Source organism: Oncorhynchus keta, chromosome 8 (genome assembly GCF_023373465.1).
Source record: "Oncorhynchus keta strain PuntledgeMale-10-30-2019 chromosome 8, Oket_V2, whole genome shotgun sequence".
In the NCBI taxonomy this organism is placed as follows: Eukaryota; Metazoa; Chordata; class Actinopteri; order Salmoniformes; family Salmonidae; genus Oncorhynchus; species Oncorhynchus keta.
Genome location: NC_068428.1, coordinates 28,086,345 through 28,102,833, shown reverse-complemented (window position 1 = coordinate 28,102,833; position 16,489 = coordinate 28,086,345). Strand labels below are relative to the sequence as shown.

At 40.9% G+C, this 16,489-nt stretch overlaps 1 protein-coding gene and 1 long non-coding RNA gene across 7 annotated transcripts in view; one reads left to right on the top strand and one right to left on the bottom strand.

Annotated features, from left to right (window-relative positions):
• Positions 1–16,489, top strand: part of LOC118387061 (kelch-like protein 29) — a 435,230-nt gene that overhangs the window by 54,653 nt on the left and 364,088 nt on the right. The gene's annotated exons all lie outside the window — the stretch shown is intronic.
• Positions 1,819–7,097, bottom strand: LOC127931400 (uncharacterized). 6 transcript variants are annotated; one of them, XR_008140972.1, is made up of 6 exons: positions 4,577–7,097; positions 3,559–3,796; positions 3,457–3,524; positions 3,253–3,354; positions 2,779–2,914; positions 1,819–2,440 (listed from the first exon to the last, which is right to left on the bottom strand). It is a non-coding gene; the product is annotated as an uncharacterized LOC127931400 (long non-coding RNA). The 6 variants fall into 6 exon arrangements; XR_008140971.1 differs by lacking the exon at positions 3,457–3,524; XR_008140973.1 differs by lacking the exon at positions 3,457–3,524 and having other exon boundaries at positions 4,815–7,097.

Genomic DNA, 16,489 nt, shown 5'->3' with positions numbered 1-16,489 from the left:
GTGCATAATGACACAGTTCCCGGAGGGATCCGTGACAGCTCTCTTGTTCAGATAACTATAATCCAGTTTTGTGTCATCCGTTTCGGGAAAGTACCTGCGTAATTGTGCACCCAACTCACTCAGGTGCTTCGCTTCATCACATTTGACATTGTCCGCAACAAATCATACAATGATGGAAAACCAGTGTGTTTTCCTTGTTAATGCAGACGAGAAGATCTCCAACTTCTTAATCATAGCCTCAATTTTGTCCCGCACATCGAATATAGTTGTGGAGAGTCCCTGTAATCTTAGATTCAGATCATTCAGGCAAGGAAAAACATCACCCAGATAGGCCAGTCGTGTGAGAAATTCGTCATCATGCAAGCGGTCAGACAAGTGAAAACTATGGTCTGTAAAGAAAACTTTAAGCTTGTCTCTCAATTCAAATAAACGTGTCAATACTTTGCCCCTTGATAACCAGTGCACTTCTGTATGTTGTAAAAGCGTAACATGCCCATATCATTGCATAATGCAGAAAATACACGAGTTCAGGGGCCTTGCTTTAAAAAAGTTCACAGTGAAAATGGTTGTGTCCAGAACGTCTTTCAAGCTGTCAGGCATTCCCTTGGCAGCAAGAGTCTCTCTGTGAGAGCTCCACCATAAAACTGTAGGCCTACATATGTGTGCTCTTCTGAAGCCCTAGTCCTTGGATCTACAGTGTTCCTTGTTGTTTACGTTCTCAGTGTAGACTACAGGTAGCCATTTTAAACAACCTAGCCTCAGTATAGACGACGGAGGAGTACCTTGTAGTCCTGTCAGTCTTAGGGCCCATGGCCAGGAATTACCGAGACCTCATGGCCAGGAATTACCGAGAATAAGAAAATACCTTTGCAGGATTGAGGCTGATAAAGTTCCTTGTGGTTGAAACGTTGCTAATGAACTACAAGAGCATCTTAAAAAAACATTTTTTTTCCTGTTCTACCATGATATTTTCAGGTTTTTTGGGTGTGCTTACACTGTTTTCGTTCTGAGGGGAAAATGTCTTTATAGCTACAGGCCGACACTTGAAAAGACCTAGTCTGAGCATAGACGAGGGACGAGGGCTAGTAGTCCTGTTGACGGCGGCAGGGCTTGGAGCCAGAAACAGTCAAGGCTTGATTCTTTCCCCTCTTGTTTAATGGAGCGTGCAGAGGCCCATAGTGTACTTGCTGCTGTTCTGGACCTACTTGTTGAGTCAAAATGGCCTCTGTCCTTCCTTTCTGCGATAGACACAGTGGAACAATAAGACCAAGGTGGAACAGCTGGACAAGCCATTTGAGTAAAGAGACTTCCTGTAGGTTACTGCTGTTGTAGACTCTGCACTCCCACTCCCTACTCACAAAATAAAGACTTCCCTTTCATGGCCATAAAAGGACACACTCGGCATCAATGCCATTTCAGTTCACTCCAAGGTGTTATGATGGAGTGCCGTATTCAGACGTATAAACTCACCATATAGCCCTAATGGATACCCAGAGGTAGGCCTAATATTAGTTTTCACACCTCCAGGCCTTTAGGAGCATAAGCAACCTTATGCTGGATTTAAACATATAGGACTGACCCCAACCTTACTGAGCTAGTTCAAATGTTTTTCTTAGCCATCCCAGTAGAGCTTGGCTTGGCTAAGTTTGGTCCTATAGTGTGAATCAGACAATACAGTAAGCTAACAGGCTACTTGGCTTTATCAGTGCCCTTCCCGAGACCAGGGCAGATCCTCCATTCCCCTCACTGTGTCTCTGTCCATCCCTAATCTTGTGTCTTTTGACCCGCATCTCTCGCAGATACCAAAGACAATCTGAGCGAAGCACCTTTTGATGGCGGAAAGTGAAAATCCAGCTGTCGCCTCGACAATGTGTTTGGTTTGGAGGATTCTGGGGGCTGAACAGAATCAGAGTGTTGTGGATAGCGTCGCCACCGGACGGCCTGGGTTGTTTTTTAACTCTTTGTCATGGGAACTTACTGTTGACATTGGTGAATGGTAAAAAAATCTACATTTGTTCACTCACAAAAATTCCTCTAGATCTTAAGAAACTCCGAGACCAATCTAAGAAATCCCTGTCTCTCTCTCACTCACTGCTGACCTTGCTCTCCAGATTCTATTCAGATGTGAATGCCAAAGCAATCAGACGGAGAGGCATTGACATGTACACCCGGAGGACGCATTTGCGAGTCAAATCACCCCCCGCTATTCTGGCTCGCTGGTAAACAGTATTTTGAAGATGCATTTGTCGAGTAGTGAGGGAGGAAGAGGAGAGACGTATCAGACGGAGACAGAGATGATGACAAGTCTTCCATTAGTAGGATCTTTTCACTGCCTTCTGAAATGGCTTCATTTATATTCATGTGTGTATTTGACCTGTTGGTAGTTGATACTCGTGTGTATTTGACCTGTTGGTAGTTGATATTTATGTGTGTATTTGACCTGTTGGTAGTTGATATTCATGTGTGTATTTGACCTGTTGATAGTTGATACTCATGTGTGTATTTTACCTGTTGGTAGTTGATATTCATGTGTGTATTTGACCTGTTGGTAGTTGATATTAATGTGTGTATTTGACCTGTTTGTAGTTGATACTTATGTGTGTATTTGACCTGTTGGTAGTTGATACTCATGTGTGTATTTGACCTGTTGGTAGTTGATACTCGTGTGTATTTGACCTGTTGGTAGTTGATATTCATGTGTGTATTTGACCTGTTGATAGTTGATACTCATGTGTGTATTTGACCTGTTGGTAGTTGATATTCATGTGTGTATTTGACCTGTTGGTAGTTGATATTTATGTGTGTATTTGACCTGTTGGTAGTTGATATTTATGTGTGTATTTGACCTGTTGGTAGTTGATATTTATGTGTGTATTTGACCTGTTGGTAGTTGATATTTATGTGTGTATTTGACCTGTTGGTAGTTGATATTTATGTGTGTATATGACCTGTTGGTAGTTGATATTTATGTGTGTATATGACCTGTTGGTAGTTGATATTTATGTGTGTATATGACCTGTTGGTAGTTGATATTTATGTGTGTATATGACCTGTTGGTAGTTGATATTTATGTGTGTATATGACCTGTTGGTAGTTGATATTTATGTGTGTATTTGACCTGTGTAGTTGATATTTATGTGTGTATTTGACCTGTTGGTAGTTGATATTTATGTGTGTATATGACCTGTTGGTAGTTGATATTTATGTGTGTATTTGACCTGTTGGTAGTTGATATTTATGTGTGTATATGACCTGTTGGTAGTTGATATTTATGTGTGTATTTGACCTGTTGGTAGTTGATATTTATGTGTGTATTTGACCTGTTGGTAGTTGATATTTATGTGTGTATTTGACCTGTTGGTAGTTGATATTTATGTGTGTATATGACCTGTTGGTAGTTGATATTTATGTGTGTATATGACCTGTTGGTAGTTGATATTTATGTGTGTATATGACCTGTTGGTAGTTGATATTTATGTGTGTATTTGACCTGTTGGTAGTTGATATTTATGTGTGTATTTGACCTGTTGGTAGTTGATATTTATGTGTGTATATGACCTGTTGGTAGTTGATATTTATGTGTGTATTTGACCTGTTGGTAGTTGATATTTATGTGTGTATTTGACCTGTTGGTAGTTGATATTTATGTGTGTATTTGACCTGTTGGTAGTTGATATTTATGTGTGTATTTGACCTGTTGGTAGTTGATATTTATGTGTGTATTTGACCTGTTGGTAGTTGATATTTATGTGTGTATTTGACCTGTTGGTAGTTGATATTTATGTGTGTATTTGACCTGTTGGTAGTTGATATTTATGTGTGTATATGACCTGTTGGTAGTTGATATTTATGTGTGTATATGACCTGTTGGTAGTTGATATTTATGTGTGTATATGACCTGTTGGTAGTTGATATTTATGTGTGTATATGACCTGTTGGTAGTTGATATTTATGTGTGTATATGACCTGTTGGTAGTTGATATTTATGTGTGTATTTGACCTGTTGGTAGTTGATATTTATGTGTGTATATGACCTGTTGGTAGTTGATATTTATGTGTGTATATGACCTGTTGGTAGTTGATATTTATGTGTGTATATGACCTGTTGGTAGTTGATATTTATGTGTGTATATGACCTGTTGGTAGTTGATATTTATGTGTGTATATGACCTGTTGGTAGTTGATATTTATGTGTGTATATGACCTGTTGGTAGTTGATATTTATGTGTGTATATGACCTGTTGGTAGTTGATATTTATGTGTGTATATGACCTGTTGGTAGTTGATATTTATGTGTGTATATGACCTGTTGGTAGTTGATATTTATGTGTATATGACCTGTTGGTAGTTGATATTTATGTGTGTATATGACCTGTTGGTAGTTGATATTTATGTGTGTATATGACCTGTTGGTAGTTGATATTTATGTGTGTATATGACCTGTTGGTAGTTGATATTTATGTGTGTATATGACCTGTTGGTAGTTGATATTTATGTGTGTATATGACCTGTTGGTAGTTGATATTTATGTGTGTATATGACCTGTTGGTAGTTGATATTTATGTGTGTATATGACCTGTTGGTAGTTGATATTTATGTGTGTATTTGACCTGTTGGTAGTTGATATTTATGTGTGTATTTGACCTGTTGGTAGTTGATATTTATGTGTGTATATGACCTGTTGGTAGTTGATATTTATGTGTGTATTTGACCTGTTGGTAGTTGATATTTATGTGTGTATATGACCTGTTGGTAGTTGATATTTATGTGTGTATATGACCTGTTGGTAGTTGATATTTATGTGTGTATATGACCTGTTGGTAGTTGATATTTATGTGTGTATTTGACCTGTTGGTAGTTGATATTTATGTGTGTATTTGACCTGTTGGTAGTTGATATTTATGTGTGTATATGACCTGTTGGTAGTTGATATTTATGTGTGTATTTGACCTGTTGGTAGTTGATATTTATGTGTGTATATGACCTGTTGGTAGTTGATATTTATGTGTGTATATGACCTGTTGGTAGTTGATATTTATGTGTGTACTGCTGTAAGCCATTGATGGTGTATGTCCTCTTCTGACAATGACCAATTGAGTCCATCAGTTAGACAGTGGGATGGGCAGTGGTGGCTGGTTTGACCTAGAAACGGAAGAAAACAAATGGGAGGCACAACGTTCTGGCAAAAGGCAACGAGGCGCGGCATCTGAGATTTGTACCACCGTTGAGGCTATTTTTGAACATTCCCCTGGATTATATCAGACTAGCGTTTCCCACTGTGCTAGCCTTGCAAATCCCTGATGTGAGGTGCGATGAAATGTTTTCATTCAAACGTTCTGTGATGTCAGCCAGCGGGGAGGTACAGAACGGATCAAAAAAAGCAGTCAAGTATATAATCACCTTGTAAAGACATCAGCACTGTGCGTTTGTCTCTGATATTTATTTTTATGAATGGATCAATTCTGCGGTTAAGCAATTGTCAAGGCTTTGTGTGAGGTGTAATCCTCCTAGAATTATGATAACATCCACGGAATTGTGTATGAGTCATATCCCCTATATAGTGCAGTGTACTACTTTAGGCCAGAGTTGTGAGTTGGGCCTACATGGAATAGGGTGCCATTCCATATGGAACCTGGCTGAGGTGAGATGGTGTCATACCGGATGATGATGGACACATCGGGGCGATTTCATTGAGATCAAAACTAGCCAAGTGTTTAACAACTCTTCACGGTGGTCTGGGTAGCAGTCAGGAGAAAATGGATTCTACAGAACATTCTCTGCAGTGGTCCCATTAATCACACTGATGACTGTCATTCCTGGACTATTATACTTCCTGGACTATTATGTGATATATTTATTATCGTAAATCCATTCTAAAGACCATTGAAATTAGGTGACAGAATTGTACGGTTTCCCATCCTCGCCATACACACCCTATTCGTTTTAGTGCCTTTTTAGACCTGAATGTAGACCGGTTGACACCCTGAAACCCCCACAGAACAGTTTTCATGGAGCAACCTTATTTGGGTCAACAAATTGTTGACCACATGAATCCAATTTATCCCCCCTATCAACTACAATATGAGGCATGGAGCTATACGTACCAGTCCACATAAGTATTCTTAAACAGTTGAAGTTAAATACCCTCAGTAACAGCACTGGAATTTCAGACCGCTCAACTCCTAGACTTGAGGTCAAGTTTGATAGTGGCGGTCTTAAACACTGTTTTATGATTGGTCTAATTGGAGTGACCAGTCATTAGCCTTGTTTTATTACTCTGGCGCTCCTTCGTCCATTTTACGATTCCCTCTGAGCCGAGGACAGTCCTGATGAGTCACGTCCTGTATAAGGACGAGAGGTGTGTATGTCATAAGACAACATTGTAAGGACATGATGAGAGGCTTTAGCTTCATTCATCTTTCATTACTCAAGTCCTTCAGTCCTTCTCACCATAATCGAATTTCCCCCTTCTCATCCGCAGACAAAACAAGCTCAGTATTAAGTTAGTTTCCAGAGTCTCGGTGGCATGCTTTATAAAGATGCCCAGAGTATTAGGAGGATTTAATTTCTGCCTTTTGACAATGAGGTCTGAAGCGTCCCATTTTAGTCACAAGTCAGCATGCAAGGACATAATCGAATTTAGAGCTTCTCTTTTTGAACTGCCTTGACTTACTTACTTGACTTACTTTTTGGGTTGTGAAATACCAATGGGACCAAGTCCAATGTGCAGTAGTACTGTACCCAAATACAATAGTTTATCAGCTCTTTGTTATTAGACATAAATGATTGTCCCTCGGTGAAGATATGATTAACTAAGCAATTTAGTGTTTATTATTGTTGTCTAGTCAGTCCCTGATATGATTAAGACAGGTGGGTGTATGAATCAGAGAAGGACTGCGGTGAAGGGCAGTTTTGATAAGGTACTCCGTGTGTGTGTTCAGTTGGTTGCAGTGATAAGCCATTGTGTTGTGAGCAATGGTTTGATACAGGGCTTGCTACAGAGAATTGGGGAGGTGGTAGGGGGAGGAGTGTTTAGTTTATTAGTTACATGCACAGGGTCGCAGATGTAATTGCAGGGTACAGTGAAATTCTTAAGCTTCGAGCTCCAACAGTGCAGGTCAAGAGAAGTGAATGGGACAATAATACAAATTATAATATTTACAACTGTAGCAATGATAAATGTCCATTAGGGGTTGGGCGTAAAATGTCCATAAGGGGAGAAGCAGGGGGGGGTAGGAAGTCCGGTGGGCAGGAGGGGGACAAGGGGGTGTAAGAAGGCCAGTGGGCAGCAGTGGGGGAAGGAAGTCTTGGGGGGCAGGAGGGGGATAAGGGGGGGGCAGCAGGGGGTGTAAGAAGGCCGGTGGACAGGGGGGGCAGGACGCCTGGAGGTGGGGGAGCAGCAGTGTGGGCAGGAAGTCCGGGGGGCAGGAGGGGGAGCAACATGGAGGGCAGGAAGTCCGGTGTGCAGGAGGGGGACAGGGTGAGCAGGTAAAGGACTAGTGGTGGCTGATGGCAGCCTGATGGCTGATTTCTGGGGGGGGCCAATCTGTCAGTTTTTGCCATACTCCTATACTGCCCTTGGCTTGGGTGACTGAGGTCCCTGATGATCTTCTTGTCCTTCCTGCGCCTTCCTGTGACACCTGGTGTTGTAGGTGACCTGGAGGGCAGGCAGTGTGCACCCAGTGGTGTGTTAGGCTGAGCATACCACCCTCTGTAGAGCCTTGCGGTCAGTTGTGGTGGAGTTGCCATACCAGGATGTGATGCAGCCCAGTAGTATGCTCTCTATGGTGCTCCTGTAGAACACTGAGGGCCCCTCTGGGACAGGTCACATTTTTTCAGCCTCCTGAGGTTGAAGAGTCACTGTGGTACCTTTACCATGGTGTCCATGTGATTTGAACAAGCGAGTGTTACAGGTCGGTTGTTGTTCTCACGGGCTCTCCTCGGCGGCTTAGAGTTGTTATGCTCAAAGCATGAGAAAAAGGTGTTAATCTGGTCTGGTCTGGTGGCGTTGGTGTCCGTGACCTAACTGGCTTTCTTGAGGAGGAGGAGCTCTTTTTTTATTTCTCCTAACACTCAAGGTTACAAATGGGGTTTGGGGAATCTGATCCTAGATCTGTGGTGAAGGGCTGTGCATGCATGTGTGAAAGAACAGAGCTAGGGGTCAGCCTATGAGGCCCAAACCCAATTTCTCCAGAAAGATCCAGACTGGCTGATGTAGGTCATGGGGGTGAACTTGCTCTGGGCAGCCAGTTGAACTCTCCTCTGTTCTCTGCCATCCCAATCACATCCCAATCACATCCGTCTTGAACCAGACGGACCTTTCTAACCTTTAATGAGGGAAGAAAGGGGTTGAGACTGCAACAGAAGATCTTCTTTTCTTGTTCTCTGGTATTTTAGCGCCACTGTGCTAGAGGGTGTTCGTTGTTTCAGCCCAGCAGACATAGTAGGTTATAGCTAAGGGGAAGTTGACTTTGTCTGATGGGCTTATGATGACTTACGTACTAATACACAACACCTGTGTGTGTGTGTGTGTGTGTGTGTGTGTGTGTGTGTGTGTGTGTGTGTGTGTGTGTGTGTGTGTGTGTGTGTGTGTGTGTGTGTGTGTGTGTGTGTGTGTGTGTGTGTGTGTGTGTGTGTACTGTACAATATAAATCATTAATTTATTTGCTGGCAGTACTCACAAACGGATCAATGTCACCTGCTATTTTCAACTGTTCACCTCTTGACCAATCAGGTCATTATTATAGAAGATTATGACTCATTCTCAATTCTATATACATCAGCCTGCCTGCACCTTTTAGATGAATTAGACACCTCTTATTTCCATGTTAAGCTGCCGTACTATAGCGTCATGGCAGTAAATGAATGGTAGACATGATCAGTGTATGTCCAAGCTGGGTGTTTGACGCAGTAATCCTGTCATGTTTTACACAGTGTCTGTCTGTGTGGGCTGCTGTCTGGGATTCAGATAAACTGTCTGAGATCAATAAGGCCCTAGCCTCTCAGACCATGTCTGACACACACACACACACATGTGCGCGAGGCACACACACTCGCACACTAATTCTCGCACACTCACGTGTGCATGCACGCATACACACGCATACCTTATCTTGAAAATTAAATATTTAATTTACCCTGTCTAACGTCTCGGGTTGTGTTTTATGTCTAACTCTAATGATCAAAGCAGAGGTTTGTGTTTAAAGTATATCTCTCTCTTTCTCTTCTCTCTCCTTCGCTCTCATCTGGCAATGCCTACTGAACAGGGCTTACAATAGATTTGATTTAGATTGTTCAGGTTCACCCTCAGGAGTGGTTTTGGTACCTGTTTTTGTTTTAAACAATCAGTGTATTTGGTCATTTTTAGATATACAGGGTAAAGTTGATGATTTCTTTCATAACGACGACAGCAATCACTTTGCAAAGTGCGCTGCATGGTCAAAGCAGGAGAAGAAAATAAGCTCAATAAAAACATTAGATTTTTCTATATAGTCATTGGTTATGTCATAGCTCATTTGTAAATGATAAATACTGATAAATACCTGCAAAGTGAATTAGTGGGTGATGGTGATTTCAGAACCAAAGTGGGGTGACAAAAACAGGCTGCATTTCCCCCATAATCTGATAGTGGTAGGTGCTCTTATGGTTCAGATCAGCTGCCTTCACAGTAAATGCACCATAGACATACATAATTCACACATTTGAATATTTGTAGAAATTTAAGTAAATACCTGGTGAGTCCATAGTGTTGGTGAGTCCATAGTGTTCTGTATCGGCGAGATGATCAACTTACATTTGTATGCAATTCACTACTACATATTTGCCATATCTTATCACGTCTAAGAGCTCTGGATGAGTTATCTGTACAGCTGCCATTTTTCCCCTGTGCTTCCTACTAGTGCCTTTTTCTCCTCCATTCACTCATCTGCTTCAGAAAGGCATGTATCACAACTGTTAATTTGCACAATTTACAAGCGAAAGTGGACTTTTAAATTTCCACACTCACCGAAAATGACATTCGGTATCTACTAGCTGTGCTTGTATAACTTTATGAGCTGGATTTGCTACAGAAGCCAGGAGAGAGAAAGGCTGAGAGAGACTAGCGAGATGTGCAAGAGCTACACTTATGGTCAAAAGTTTTAGAACACCTACTCATTCAAGGGTTTTTCTTTATTTTTACTATTTTCAACATTGTAGAATAATAGTGAAGATATCATCAAAACTGTGACATAACAGATATGGACTAATGTAGTAAACAAAATAGTTTTAAACAAATCAAAATATATTTTATATTTGAGATCCTTCAAATAGCCACCCTTTGCCTTGATGACAGCTTTACACACTTGGCATTCTCTCAACCAGCTTCACCTGGAATGCTTTTCCAACAGTCTTGAAGGAGTTCCCACATATGCTGAGCACTTGTTTACTGATTTTCCTTCACTCTGCGGTCCGACTGAACCCAAACCATCTCAATTTGGTTGAGGTCAGTGAATTGTGGAGGCTAGGTCGTCTGATGCAGCGCTCCATCACTCTACTTCTTGGTCAAATAGCCCTTAACAGCCTGGAGGTGTGTTTGATCATTGTCCTGTTGAAAAACAAATAATAGTCCCACTAAGCCCAAACCTTGCTGGTTGAGTGTGCCTTGAATTCGAAATAAATCAGTGTCACCAGCAAAGCACCCCCACACCATAACACCTCCTCCTCCATGCTTTACGGTGGGAAATGCACATGCGGTTCACCCACACCACATCTCACAAAGACACAGCAGTTGGAACCAGAAATCTCCAATTTGGACTCCAGGTCTAATGTTCATAGCTCTTGTTTCTTGGCCCAAGCAAGTCTCTTCTTATTATTGGTGTCCTTTAGTAGTGGTTTCTTTGCAGCAATTTGACCATGAAGGCCTGATTCACACAGTCTCCTCTGAACAGTTGTGGTTGAGATGTGTCTGTTACTTGAACTCTGCAATTGCAATTTCTTAGGCTGGTAATTCTAATGAACGTATCCTCTGCAGAAGAGAACTCTGGGTCTTCCTTTCCTGTGGCGGTCCTCATGAGAGCCAGTTTCATCAAAGCGCTTGATGGTTTTTGCGAATGCACTTGAAGGAACATTCAAAGTTCTTGAAATGTTCCATATTGACTGACCTTCATGTCTTAAAGTAATATTGGACTGTCAATTCACTTTGCTTACTTGTGCTGTACTTGTGCTGTTCTTACTTGTGCTCTATAATATGGACTTGGTATTTTACCAAATAGGGCTCTCTTCTGTATACACCCCCCCACACACACACACACACACACACACACACACACACACATACACACACCTTGTCACAGCACAACTGATTGGCTCAAAAGCATTAAGCAGGAAGGAAATTCCACAAATTAACTTTTAAGTCGGCATCACTTAATTGAAATACATTCCAGGTGACTACCTCATGAAGCTGGTTGAGAGAATGCAAGAGTGTTGCAAATCTCACTTTGAAGAATCTTTGTTTTAACATGTTTTTGGTTACTACATGATTCTATATGTGTTATTTCATAGTTTTGATGTCTTCATTATTATTCTACAATGTAGAAAATAGTCAAAATAAAGAACCCCTTAAATCAAATTAAATTTCTTTATAAAGCCCTTTTTACATCAGCCGATGTCAGAAAGTTCTGTACAGAAACCCAGCCTAAAATCCCAAACAGCAAGCAATGCAGATGTAGAAGCACGGTGGCTAGGAAAAACTCCCTAGAAAGGCCAGAGCCTAGGAAGAAACCTAGAGAAGAACCAGCATCTGAGGGGTGGCCAGTCTTCTGGCTGTGCCAGGTGGGGATTATAACAGAACATGGCCAAGATGTTCAAATGTTCTTAGATGACCAGCAGGGTCAGATGATGATGATGATGATGATGATGGTAATCATCAGTGGTTGTAGAGGGTGCAACAGGTCAGCACCTCAGGAGTAAATATCAGTTGGCTTTTCATAGCCAATCATTCAGAGTTTGAGACAGCAGGTGCTGTAGAGAGAAAGTCCAAAACAGCAGGTCCGTCCGGGACAAGGTAGTACATCCAGTGAACAGGAACACCTATACCGATTTGTTGGAGGACCAAAAAAAAGCCGATACCGATTAATCGGCCAGTTTTTTTTAAATTTATTTTTATTTATTTGTAATAATGACAATTACAACAATACTGAATGAACACTTATTTTAACTTAATATAATACATCAATTTAGCCTCAAATAAATAATGAAACATATTCAATTTGGTTTAAATAATGCAACAACAAAGTGTTGGAGAAGAAAGTAAAAGTGCAATACGTGCCATGTAAAAAAGCTAACTCTTAAGTTCCTTGCTCAGAACATGAGAACATATGAAAGCTGGTGGTTCCTTTTAACATGATACTTCAATATTCCCAGGTAAGAAGTTTTAGGTTGTAGTCATTACAGGAATTATAGGACTATTTATCTCTATACCATTTGTATTTCATATACCTTTGACTATTGTATGTTCTTATAGGCACTTTAGTATTGCCAGTGTAACAGTATAGCTTCCGTCCCTCTCCTCGCCTCTACCTGGGCTCAAACCAGGAACACATCAACAACAGCCACCCTCGAAGCAGCGTTACCCATGCAGAGCAAGGGGAACAACTACTCCAAGTCTCAGAGTGAGTGATGTCACCAATTGAAACACTATTAGCGCGCACCCCACTAACTAGCTAGCCATTTCACATCGGTTACACCAGCCTAATCTCGGGAGTTGATAGGCTTGAAGTCATAAACAGCGCAATGCTTGAAGCATTGCGAAGAGCTGCCGGCTAAACGTACGAAAGTGCTGTTTGAATGAATGCTTACGAGCCTGCTGGTGCCTACCACCGCTCAGTCAGACTGCTCTATCAAATCATAGACTTAATTATAACATAATAACACACAGAAATACGATCCTTAATATATTAATATGGTCGAGTCCGGAAACTATCATCTCAAACGAAACGTTTATTCTTTCAGTGAAATACGGAACCGTTCTGTATTTTATATAACGGGTGGCATCCATAAGTCTAAATATTCCTGTTGCATTGCACAACCTTCAATGTTATGTCATAATTACGTAAAATTCTGGCAAATTAGTTCGCAACGAGACAGGCGGCCCAAACTGTTACATATACCCTGACTCTGCTTGCAATGAACGCAAGAGAAGTGACACAATTTCACCTGGTTAATATTGCCTGCTAACCTGGATTTCTTTTAGCTAAATATGCAGGTTTAAAAATATATACTTTTGTGTATTGATTTTAAGAAAGGCATTGATGTTTATGGTTAGGTACAGTCGTGCAACTGTGATTTCTTTCGCAAATGCACTCTTGTTAAATCATCCCCCGTTTGAAGAAGTTGGCTGTCTTTGTTAGCAAGAAAGTCCTCACACAGTTCGAAATGAGCCAGACGGCCCAAACTGCTGCATATACCCTGACTCTGTTGCAAGGGAAGTGAGACAATTTTCCTTGGTAAAAGTAGTTCATGTTAGTAGGCAATAGTAGGCAATATTAACTAAATATAATATTAACTAATATGTAAAGTGGCTGTTCCACTGGATGTCATAAGGTGAATGCACCAATTTGTAAGTCGCTCTGGATAAGAGCGTCTGCTAAATGACTTAAATGTAATGTAATGTAAAGATATATACTTGTCTATTGATTTTAAGAAAGGGCCATGTTTAGCACAAACTGAAGTTTATTTAGTGCTTTATCTGGGTATCCGGAAAGTAGAGCATTGCAGTAGTCTAACCTAGAAGTGACAAAAACATGGATACATTTTTCTGCATCATTTTACATCAAAGTTTCTGATTTTTGCAATGTTACGAAGATGGAAAAAAGCTGTCCTTGAAATATTCTTGATATGTTCATCAAAAGAGGCTTTACTCTGGAACCTGATGAGGTCCTTCAGTTTTCTTTGAGATGACTGTACAACCATCAAGATTAATTGTCAGATCCAACAGAAGATCTCTTTGTTTCTTGGGACCTAGAACTAGCATCTCTGTTTTGTCCGAGTGTAAAAGTTAAATATTTGCCGCCATCCCCTTCCTTATGTCTGAAACACAGGCTTCCAGGGAGGGCAATTTTGGGGCTTCACCATGTTTCATTGAAATATACAGCTGTGTATCATCCGCATAGCAGTGAATGTTAACATTATGTGTCCGAATGACATCACTAAGAGGTAAAATATATAGTGAAAACAATAGTTGTCCTAAAACGGAACCTTGAGGAACACCGAAATGTATAGTTGATTTGTCAGAAGACAACCCATCCACAGAGACAAACTGATATCTTTCAGACAGATAAGATCTAAACCAGGCCAGAACTTGTCCGTGTGGGCCAATTTGGGTTTCCAATCTCTCCAAAAGAATGTAGTGATCAATGGTACCAAAAGCAGCACTAAGGTCTAGGAGCACGAGGACAGATGCAGAGCCTCGGTCTGATGCCATTAAAAGGTAATTTACCACCTTCACGAGTGCAGTCTCTGTGCTATGATGGGGTCTAAAACCAGACAGAAGCATTTCATATACATTGTTTGTCTTCAGGAAGGCAGTGAGTTGCTGCGCAACAGCTTTTTCTAACATTTTTTAGAGGAATGGGAGATTCGATATAGGCCGGTTTATTTTATTATTTTATTTTATTTATTATATTTATTTTATTTTTTTCTGGGTCAAGGTTTGGCTTTTTCAAGAGAGACTTTATTACTGCCACTTTTAGTGAGTTTGGTTCACATCCGGTGGATAGAGAGCTGTTTATTATGTTCAACATAGGAGGGCCAAGCACAGGAAGCAGCTCTTTCAGTACTTTAGTTGGAATAGGGTCCAGTATGCAGCTTGAAGGTTTAAACACCAAGACTATTGTCATCAATGTGTCAAGAGATATAGTATTAAAAAACTTGAGCGTCTCCCTTGATCCGAGGTCCTGGCAGTGTTGTGCAGACTCAGGACAACTGAGCTTTGGAGAAATGCGCAGATTTAAAGAGGAGTCTGTGATTTGCTTTCTAATGATCATGATCTTTTACTCAAAGAAGTTCATGAATTTATCACTGCTGAAGTGAAAGCCATCCTCTCTTGGGGAATGCTGATTTTTAGTTAGCTTTGCGACAGTATCAAAAATAAATGTTGGATAGTTCTTATTCTCCTCAATTAAGTTGGAAAAATAGGATGATCGAGCAGCAGTGAGGGCTCTTCGATACTGCACGGTACTGTCTTTCCAAGCTAATCGGAAGACTTCCAGTTTGGTGTGGCGCCATTTCCGTTCCAATTTTCTGGAAGCGTGCTTCAGGGCTCGGGTATTTTCTGTATACCAGGGAGCTAGTTTCTTATGACAAATGTTTTTCGTTTTAGGGTATTAACCAAGATTTAATTGAGTTCCTGAGTTAGGTGGTTAACTGAATTTTGTACTCTGACGGTACTTGCACGGTACTGTCTTTCCAAGCTAGTTGGAATAGTTCCAGTTTGGTGGCGCGATATCGAGATTGCGTTTTAATTTTCTGGAAGCTTGCTTCAGGTTAAATTGAGTTCCTCAATTAGGTGGTTAACCGATTTTTGTACTCTGGTGTCCTTGGGTAGGTGGAGGAAGTCTGGAAGGGCATCTAAGAATCTTTGGGTTGTCCGAGAATTTATAATAATTTATAGCACTCCTTTTTGATGATCCTTGGAAGGGGTTTGAGCAGATTATTTGGTATGATTACAAACGTAATAACGCCTTTTTCGCTCTGCCTTTTTCTCTCTGCCTTTTTTGCTCTCTGCCTTTATTTCTCTCTCGCTCTGCCTTTATTTCTCTCTCTCTGCCTTTATTTCTCTCTCTCTGCCTTTATTTCTCTCTCACTCTGCCTTTATTTCTCTCTCTCTGCCTTTACTTCTCTCTCGCTCTCTGCCTTTTTCTCTCTCGCGCTGCCTTTTTTTCTCTCTCGCTTCCCTCTCTGCCTTATTCTCTCTCGCTCTCTTTCTGCCTTTATTTCTCTCTCTCTGCCTTTACTTCTCTCTCGCTCTCTGCCTTTATTTCTCTCTCACTCTTTCTGCCTTTATTTTTCTCTCTTGCTCTGCCTTATTCTCTCTCGCTCTCTTTCTGCCTTTATTTCTCTCTCTGCCTTTATTTTTTTTTCTCGCTCTCTGCTTTCTTTCTCTCTCGCGCTCTGCCTTTATTTCTCTCTCTGCCTTTATTTTTCTCTCGCGCTCTGCCTTTATTTTTCTCTCTTGCTGTGCCTTTTTCTCTCTCTGCCTTTATTTCTCCCTCGCTCTCTGCCTTTATTTTTCTCTCTGCCTTCATTTCTCTTTCTCTTTCTCTCTCTTGCGCGCTCTCTATGGCTGTCTGTGTCTGTCTCGCTCTCTGCCTTTTTATTTCTCTTTGATTAGCCCAGAGTTATTTAGTCTGTAGTGACATGAATAACTAAGCTGTCCTTCACAGACAGACAGTAGATGTCATGTCTTTCAGACTGTCTTGACTTGAAATTGCTGCCCGACATTTTGATGGTG